The sequence below is a fragment of the Procambarus clarkii genome, chromosome 45 (genome assembly GCF_040958095.1).
Source record: "Procambarus clarkii isolate CNS0578487 chromosome 45, FALCON_Pclarkii_2.0, whole genome shotgun sequence".
In the NCBI taxonomy this organism is placed as follows: Eukaryota; Metazoa; Arthropoda; class Malacostraca; order Decapoda; family Cambaridae; genus Procambarus; species Procambarus clarkii.
In genome coordinates this window covers 35,506,868-35,517,893 of record NC_091194.1, presented here as the reverse complement: position 1 = coordinate 35,517,893, position 11,026 = coordinate 35,506,868, and positions in this window count along the sequence as shown.

Here is an 11,026-nt window from a genome sequence, read left to right as displayed (position 1 = left end):
TATTTGGCCAACACACTCATGCCGCCCACTTACTCATGCCTTCCATGGACTCATAGCACCGCCAAACCCATGAGTGTTCATCAATAAACACTCGGGCGTAATAGACGCATTCCAGCACATATGTACGCCCGCACATACGTACACCCGCACGTACGTACGTCCGCACATATGTACGCCCACACGTACACACTGGGAAGCATACACGAACCTCCCTCTCATACCACCTCGGTAGTTATCTAAGTATTTGCGATGGTCCGAAAGCATATTACGGTTTCAGTGATAGCCTACTGACAAACAGGGAAATGAACCTTTGTCCTAAACAGAAATTATTCCCAAGTTATACATTTATTGTAATATAAATCCAGACGGGACACCACGAGCGAAGCTCTCGTCATGTAAGTACATTTAGGTAGTTACGCACACACACACATATATGTAAACAAAACACATAGCCTGTTATACAGGAATTGTAGGTTTATATCTACAGATGACTGGAAGGAAGAGAGACCACGTGGTTTAAGCTGTATATATGTTGTTGTTGTTGAGTTAGGGGCGACGACGATCGTGGGATCGGATGCGCCCCGGCGTACCCGTGAAGGGTGAATCGCAAAGCCAGAAAAGGCGAAACGCCAAGCCAAAACGCGAAACGAGTGATGCCAAGCACTAGAAACTAATATGCAACACGGCAAAGCTACGCACAAAGGGAGAGGCAGAAGCACATAATAGAACAGGGCAAACAAACAGCCAGAAGGGCACACAGCATGTCAGAGCAAATACACAAGAAATCAGAGCACATACTTGCCCGGGAACTTGGCCCGCGGGAACCGTACATTTAACGCCTCCCAGAGCACCCATTGCCAAGGGTCTCGTCCATCCACCGGGGACGCCATAACATCCGGAACCGGGGCAACAAACACCTGCAAACTGGGGACCCAGATGGTAGTACTCATGAGGCGAGAAGTCGCCACTCGCCCCCACAGGAAGGGAACTTGCCCCCCACGAAAGCATTCCGGTCCGTCAGACAGCAGTATCTCGGCAATCTTCGACCAGTGACCCGGTGGCATCACAGACGCCGGCAACATGTCCCCCAGGGCCCCAACGCGCACCCGCACCACAGGGGTACCCGCGGCCCCGGGCACACCACCAGACGACAGCAGGGAACCCGGACGGCGCGCATCCTTCCGTAACGTCACCACCAGGCCACGCCCAGCACCAGAGTCCACACCACCCCTGGCAGCGGAAGCCACCACCCCCCACTGTGGAGAGTCCCCCGGCGGAGAAAGAACCGAAGACACGTCCGAGACACAGGCACCAGCACCGGCAGGCACATGGACCTCCGCCACCACGAACCGCGGAGACATCGACGCATCCGTATCCACAGTGTCAACACCCGAAGCCCCACAGTCACTGAAGTCACCAGCGTCGGCCCAGGAAGAAGACGAACGCCGGGAACGTTTGGGCACCAGCCGGATATCGTCCGAGCCGGTAAGTGACCCAGAAACACGGGTACCACGAGCCGAAGGAACCGACGCCAGGACGGCAGCAGCCTCTACCACAGGGGGAACCGGGCCACACACAGCAGGAGGCTCCGCAGTCACCCCAGCACCCAGCACATCCGGGACCCGAGTCACGGACACAGGGCCAGGCGCAGCATCAGAAGACGAGGGAGAAGACAGCGACGTCACACAGGGAGCTCCAGGAAGGCCCACGGGAGCAGCTGGAACAGCAACAGGATCAGGCAGACCAACCGACGGTACCTCAAGAACCGGAGGAGGGACGGCAACAACCGGAGGAACGGCAGGCGCCGCCGGGGAAGCTGCAGCAGCAGACGGGACGCGCACCACCTCATCAACATCACCGGAGACTGCCTCCAGAGGGAGCGGCGGGAAATCCTCGTCGCGGAACAAGTTGACAGGAGCAGCAGAGCACCCGGCAGCCTGATGCCCCAACAGGCCACACCGGAAACAGGTACGAGCGTGCCGGGCATAATACACCCGGACGTAGTACCCCATAAGCCGGACAGAAGAAGGTATATCCGACCGCAGGCGCATCCCCAACGTGCGAATGTTTGTACGCCTCCCAGCATACCGCCCCGAGGAGAGAGTGTTCACCCGCACGCTGACAACAGTACCAAAACCCCCGAAGTAACGCCGGAGGAGGTCATCAGGGAACTCCAGGGGCGCACCATGGATACTGACATAAGTCAGGGCACCACTGCGGTCCGAAATCGCCACAGAGCCGGCATCGTCTGGCAACGGCAACGTACGCCCCCCGTACCGACGGAGGAAGTCCCGGTACTCGTCCTCCACCACGAACTTAATAACAACCCGATGGGCCGTAACTAGCTCCACACCGTAAACAGCTTCCACCGGGATACGAAGCATGTCACACATCACCATCTCGATGGTCGTCCCTTGTGCTTAAACGGAAGTTTATAAGCCAGAAACTATTAATATTAATTTTGTAACAACTGCTTATGCCTCGTTATTGTTATTAAGGTGTAGGATTGTTTATAATAATAGAGAAGAGGAGAAGCAGTGACAACAAAAAGCATAAACGCAATGCATCAAGCCTATATTGACGCCTTCACTGTCGCCACCAGTCCCGTCTCTGTTTACACCACATAAATCCTAATGTTTACACCACATAAATGCTAATGTTTACACCACATAAATCCTAATGTTTACACCACATAAATCCTAATGTTTACACCACATAAATCCTAATGTTTACACCACATAAATCCTAATGTTTACACCACATAAATCCTAATGTTTACACCACATAAATCCTAATGTTTACACCACATAAATCCTAATGTTTACACCACATAGATCCTAATGTTTACACCACATAAATCCTAATGTTTACACCACATAAATCCTAATGTGTACACCACATAAATCCTAATGTGTACACCACATAAATCCTAATGTTTACACCACATAAATCCTAATGTTTACTCCACATAAATCCTAATGTGTACACCACATAAATCCTAATGTTTACACCACATAAATCTTAAATAGTCACAGTTTAGCTTTTTGGAATCCTATTTAATTCTTACCAAAAACACTAACCCTCTAAAAAACAATGAAAGTAGTTAAGACGAGGGCTGTCGAGCCCAAAGTAATCAAAATATAAAATTTAAGCTATTTAAATTTGTGTGTATATATATATATATATATATATATATATATATATATATATATATATATATATATATATATATATATATAATATATATATATAATCCCCCTAAAAAACACTTCGGAGCTGATCAAGCAGGTGGGGCGGCCAACCACAGGGAAACAGCAAAATCACTCAAGTACAGGCGACTGGAAGGTCAATACCTCTTTGTTCCCATAGCGTCTGAGACGCATGGCCCCTGGGGCAAGAGTGCCTTGGGATTTCTCAAGGAATTGGGTTCCAAGCTCATTGACGTCACCAGAGACCCAAGGGCTTCCAGTTTTTAATTTCAGCGTCTCAGTGTGGCGATCCAGAGGGGAAATGCTTGCTGCGTCCTCGGTTCCTGTCCAGAAGCGGAGGAGCTTCAAGAGATCCATAACCTTTAGGCATTTGTCTTGTATGTTTTGTAACCTTTAAATACACAATAAAGGAAAAAAAAAAAGGGAAGGGGGTGGTAGGAGAAAAGCACACAGAAACTGTATTGGAGGGGACCTACATTCCCTCCAATGCGTGATGTGTGGTTTCCTCCGAGGCTATGGGTCCCCCTTCTTCCAGCCAGAGGTGGTACTCCCTTCCCTATTATTCAAAAAAATAAAATATATATATATATATATTAGTATATTTTGGTAGCAGTCTTTCCTGTAGACATATATTATTAAATATGACCGAAAAAGTAAGATTAATAATTCTAACACGAATTTTCTCAATCTTTCGTACATTTCTTTTCACTGTTGGAGGTAAATCAAAAATAAATTCTCCAAAATTCATTTTTATTTCTAGTCTGACGCGACACGAGCGCGTTTCGTAAAACTTATTACATTTTCAAAGACCTTAGTTCACAAATACACAACTGAATAGAACTTACGCATCTCCGATTTTATATCTACATTTGAGTGAGGTGGAAGGGGTGATGTGGCATTAACACAAGACAGAACAAGAGGTGGCATTAATAGGGTATTAATTTCATCAACACGAGACAGAACAAGAGGTGGCATTAATAGGGTATTAATTTCATCAACACAAGACAGAACACGAAACAATGGGTATTGAATAGACGTGTTTGTAGAAAGCCTATTGTTCCATATTTCTTGATGCTTCTATATTGGAGCGAAGTCTTGAGGTAGGTAGAATATAGTTGTGCATTAATTAGCTGTTGATTGCTGGTGTTGACTTCTTGATGTGTAGTGCCTCGCAAACGTCAAGCCGCCTGCTATCGCTGTATCTATCGATGATTTCTGTGTTGTTTACTAGGATTTCTCTGGCGATGGTTTGGTTGTGGGAAGAGATTATATGTTCCTTAATGGAGCCCTGTTGCTTATGCATCGTTAAACGCCTAGAAAGAGATGTTGTTGTCTTGCCTATATACTGGGTTTTTTGGAGCTTACAGTCCCCAAGTGGGCATTTGAAGGCATAGACGACGTTGGTCTCTTTTAAAGTGTTCTGCTTTGTGTCTGGAGAGTTTCTCATGAGTAGGCTGGCCGTTTTTCTGGTTTTATAGTAAATCGTCAGTTGTATCCTCTGATTTTTGTCTGTAGGGATAACGTTTCTATTAACAATATCTTTCAGGACCCTTTCCTCCGTTTTATGAGATGTGGAAAAGAAGTTCCTGTAAAATAGTCTAATAGGGGGTATAGGTGTTGTGTTAGTTGTCTCTTCAGAGGTTGCATGGCGTTTCACTTTCCTTCTTATGATGTCTTCGACGAAACCATTGGAGAATCCGTTGTTGACTAGGACCTGCCTTACCCTACAGAGTTCTTCGTCTTCGTATACCCTACAGATATATATATATATATATATATATATATATATATATATATATATATATATATATATATATATATATATATATTATATATATATATATATATATATATATATATATATATATATATATGTACACATATATATATATATATATATATATATATATATATATATATATGTGTACATTATATATATATATATATATATATATATATATATATATATATATATATATATATATATATATATATATATTATATATATATATATATATATTAGTATATTTTGGTAGCAGTCTTTCCTGTAGACATATATTATTAAATATGACCGAAAAAGTAAGATTAATAATTCTAACACGAATTTTCTCAATCTTTCGTACATTACGCTTCACTGTTGGAGGTAAATCAAAAATCACTTCTCCAAAATTCATTTTTTATTTCTAGTCTGACGCGACACGGGCGCGTTTCGTAAAACTTATTACATTTTCAAAGACTTCACAAATACACAACTGATTAGAACTTGCGTTTCTCTGATTTTATATCTACATTTGAGTGAGGTGGGAAGGGTGATGTGGCATTAACACAAGACAGAACAATAGGGGATATTAATAGGGTATTAAAAGTATCAATACAAGACAGAACAGAAACAATGGGTATTGAATAGAAGTGTTTGTAGAAAGCCTATTGGTCCATATTTCTTGATGCTTCTATATTGGAGCGGAGTCTTGAGGTGGGTAGAATATAGTTGTGCATTAATTGGCTGTTGATTGCTGGTGTTGACTTCTTGATGTGTAGTGCCTCGCAAACGTCAAGCCGCCTGCTATCGCTGTATCTATCGATGATTTCTGTGTTGTTTACTAGGATTTCTCTGGCGATGGTTTGGTTATGGGAAGAGATTATATGTTCCTTAATGGAGCCCTGTTGCTTATGCATCGTTAAACGCCTAGAAAGAGATGTTGTTGTCTTGCCTATATACTGGGTTTTTTGGAGCTTTCAGTCCCCAAGTGGGCATTTGAAGGCATAGACGACGTTAGTCTCTTTTAAAGCGTTCTGTTTTGTGTCTGGAGAGTTTCTCATGAGTAGGCTGGCCGTTTTTCTGGTTTTATAGTAAATCGTCAGTTGTATCCTCTGATTTTTGTCTGTAGGGATAACGTTTCTATTAACAATATCTTTCAGGACCCTTTCCTCCGTTTTATGAGCTGTGGAAAAGAAGTTCCTGTAAAATAGTCTAATAGGGGGTATAGGTGTTGTGTTAGTTGTCTCTTCGGAGGTTGCATGGCTTTTCACTTTCCTTCTTATGATGTCTTCGATGAAACCATTGGAGAAGCCGTTATTGACTAGGACCTGCCTTACCCTACAGAGTTCTTCGTCGACTTGCTTCCATTCTGAGCTGTGGCTGAGAGCACGGTCGACGTATGCGTTAACAACACTCCTCTTGTACCTGTCAGGGCAGTCGCTGTTGGCATTTAGGCACATTCCTATGTTTGTTTCCTTAGTGTAGACTGCAGTGTGGAAACCTCCGCCCTTTTCCATGACTGTTACATCTAGAAAAGGCAGCTTCCCATCCTTTTCCGCCTCGTAAGTGAAACGCAGCACGGAACTCTGCTCAAATGCCTCCTTCAGCTCCTGCAGATGTCTGACATCAGGTACCTGTGTAAAAATGTCGTCAACATACCTGCAGTATATGGCCGGTTTCAAGTTCATGTCGACTAAGACTTTTTGCTCGATGGTACCCATGTAGAAGTTTGCAAACAGGACACCTAGGGGAGAACCCATGGCGACCCCATCTACTTGCTTATACATGTGCCCATCCGGGCTCAAGAAGGGTGCCTCTTTAGTACAAGCTTGGAGTAGTTTCCTCAGAATACTTTCTGGCATGTCAAGAGGAGTACAGGCTGGATCACGATACACTCTGTCGGCTATCATTCCGATTGTCTCGTCCACAGGTACGTTGGTAAACAGCGATTCTACGTCCAACGAGGCTCTTATCCCTGTGGCCCGTGCGCCCCGCAGTAAGTCCACAAATTCCTTTGGAGACTTCAGGCTGAAGACGCAAGGAACATAAGGAGTCAGCAGGCCGTTGAGTCGCTTCGCCAGTCTGTACGTGGGTGTGGGTATCTGGCTAATGATTGGCCGAAGAGGGTTTCCAGGCTTGTGCGTCTTGACATTTCCATACGCATATCCAGGTTTATATTCCCCAATGATCTTTGGCAGGTGGAGTCCGGATTTCTTGGCGTTCACAGTTTCGATCAGTTTGTTGACCTTTGCTTTTAATTCGGCTGTAGTGTCCTTCGTTACCCTTTGGAACTTAGTTTGGTCAGAGAGTATGATGTTCATTTTCGCCAGATATTCGTCTTTTTTAAGAATGACATATATTGGCGACTTGTCACCTCTCCTGACAACTATCTCCTTGTTCTCACGAAGGCTTTTAGCTGCCGCTTTAAGCTCGGGGGACAGTATGGTGCTTCTGTAGTTGCCTCGATTCTTTCCTCCTTCTGCAATAAGTTCTGCTTGTAAGGTATCTTTGGTAGTGACGTTCTTTTGTGTCTCGAGGTCGAATATGTCGTCCAACAGAATTTCCAACTCTACTTTCCGGGCCATTTCACTCGGTCTGGACATAACATGACAGTTTATGCCCTGATTTAGGAGAGTGACTTGGTCCTCAGTGAGGTTAATTCCTGCAAGGTTCAGGAAGCCATCTCTTGGTCGTGGAATTGCCATAGGTCCTCCATATAATGTTGTTAGTTTCTTGATAATCCTTGTTTCAGTGCTGAGGTGATGTTGGTCTGTGAGGATGTCGAGGTGTTGTTCAATGCGGGTACGGATACTATGGTCGATGTTGCTATTTCTCCACTCGTTTGTAGCATGAAGTAGTTGCGTTTTGTTGTCTTTGATTTCATTCTCTGCCTTGTATATCTGATCACCAAAATATACTAATGTTAAAGTGCACGACCCAGCAGCAAGGAATCAAGCCTTCACGATAAAATATCGCCAGGATCTGATTCGTGATCAGATATACAAGGCAGAGAATGAAATCAACCAACCAACCCAACCTAACCTAACCAACGTAATCAACCATCCTAACCAACGTAACCAACCAACGTAACCAACCTAACTAAGCTATCCAACCAACCAACCAACCTAAGCTATCCAACCAACCAACCTAAGCTATCCAACCAACCAACCAACCTAAGCTATCCAACCAACCAACCTAACTAACCTAACCCACCAACCTAAGCTATCTAACCTAACCAAGCAACCTAACCAACCTAAGCTATCCAACCAACCAACCTAACTAACCTAACCAACCAACCTAAGCTATCTAACCTAACCAACCAACCTAAGCTATCTAACCTAACCAACCTACCTAAGCTATCTAACCTAACCAAGCAACCTAAGCTATCTAACCTAACCAACCTAAGCTATCCAACCAACCTAACTAACCTAACAAAGAAACCTAACCAACCAACCTAACCAACCAACCTAACTATCCAACCTAACCAACCAACCAACGTAACCAACCAACCAACGTAACCAACCAACCTAAGCAATGTAACCTAACCTAACCTAAGGTTGAGCAACCTAACCTGAGCAACCTAACCTGAGCAACCTAACCTAACCTGAGCAACCTAACCTAACCTGAGCAACCTAACCTGAGCAACCTAACCTGAGCAACCTAACCTGAGCAACCTAACCTGAGCAACCTAACCTGAGCAACCTAACCTGAGCAACCTAACCTGAGCAACCTAACCTGAGCAACCTAACCTGAGCAACCTAACCTGAGCAACCTAACCTGAGCAACCTAACCTAAGCAACCTAACCTAACCAACCAACCTGAGCAACCTAACCTGAGCAACCGAACCTGAGCAACCTAACCTGAGCAACCGAACCTGAGCAACCTAACCTGAGCAACCTAACCTGAGCAACCAAACCTGAGCAACCTAACCTAACCTAACCTAACCTAACCAACTAACCAACCAACCTAACCAACGTAACCAACCAACCTAACCAATGTAACCAACCTAAGCCACCAACCTAAGCAACCAACCTAAGCAACCTAACCTAACCAATTAACCAACCTAACCAACCTAACAAACCAACCTAACTAACCAACCAACCAACCTAACCAACCAACCTAAGCTATCTAACCTAACCAACCAACCTATCCAACCAACCTTAGCTATCTAACGTAACCAACCAACCTAAGCTATCTAACCTAACCAAGCAACCTAAGCTATCTAACCTAACCAACCAACCCAACCAACCTAACCTAACCAACCAACCTAACCAACGTAACCAACCATCCTAACCAACGTAACCAACCATCCTAACCAACGTAACCAACCAACCTAACCAACGTAATAACGTAACCAACTTAACCTAACCAACCAACCTAACCAACCTAACCTAACCAACCTAACCAACCAACCAACCTAACCAACGAACCTAACCAACCAACCAACCAACCAACCTAACTAACCAACCAACCTAATCAACCAACGTAACTAACCAACCTAACTAACCAACCAACCTAACCAACGTAAACTATCTAACCTAACCAACCAACCTAACTAACCTAACCAACCAACCTAAGCTATCTAACCTAACCAAGCAACCTAACCAACCAACCTAACCAAGCAACCTAACCAAGCAACCTAACCAACCAACCTAACCAAGGAACCTAACCAATCAACCAACCTAACCAACCTAAGCTATCTAACTAACCAACCTAACTAACCAACCAACCTAACCAACATAAGCTATCTAACCTAACCAACCAACCTAACCAACCAACCTAACCAACCAACCTAACTAACCTAACCAACCAACCTAACCAACGTAACCAACCTAACCAACCAACCTAAGCAACCAACCTAAGCAACCAACCTAAGCAACCTAACCTAACCAATCTAACCTAACCAACTAACCTAACCATCCAACCAACCTAACCAACCTAACAAACCAACCTAACTAACCAACCAACCTAACCAACCAACCTAAGCTATCTAACCTAACCAACCAACCTATCCAACCAACCTTAGCTATCTAACCTAACCAACCAACCTAAGCTATCTAACCTAACCAACCAACCTAAGCTATCTAACCTAACCAACCAACCTAAGCTATCTAACCTAACCAAGCAACCTAACCAAGCTACTTAACCAACCAACCTAAGCAACCAACCTAAGCAACCAACCTAAGCAACCTAACCTAACCAACCTAACCTAACCAACCAACCTAACCAACCAACCAACCTAACAAACCAACCTAACTAACCAACCAACCTAACCAACCAACCTAAGCTATCTAACCTAACCAACCAACCTATCCAACCAACCTTAGCTATCTAACCTAACCAACCAACCTAAGCTATCTAACCTAACCAACCAACCTAAGCTATCTAACCTAACCAACCAACCTAAGCTATCTAACCTAACCAAGCAACCTAACCAAGCAACCTAACCAACCAACCTAACCAAGCAACCTAACCAACCAACCTAACCAAAGAACCTAATCAACCAACCTATCCAAGCAACCTAACGAACCAACCTAACCTAACCTAACCAACCAACCCAACCTAACCTAACCAATGTAACCAACCAACGTAACCAACCTAACCAACCAACTAACCTAACCAACCAACCTAACCTAACCTAACCAACCAACCTAACCAACGTAAGCAACCAACCTAACCAATGTAACCAACCAACCTAACCAACATAACAAACCTAAGCAACCAACCTAAGCAACCTAACCTAACCAACCTAACCTAACCAACCTAACTTAGGTTGCTTAGGTTAGGTTGCTTAGGTTAGGTAACCAACCAAACTAACCAACCAACCAACCTAACCAACCTAACAAACCAACCTAACTAACCAACCAACCAACCTAACCAACCTAACAAACCAACCTAACTAACCAACCAACCTAACCAAACAACCTAAGCTATCTAACCTATCCAACCAACCTATCCAACCAACCTTAGCTATCTAACCTAACCAACTAACCTAAGCTATCTAACCTAACCAAACAACCTAAGCTATCTAACCTAACCAAACAACCTAATCAACCAA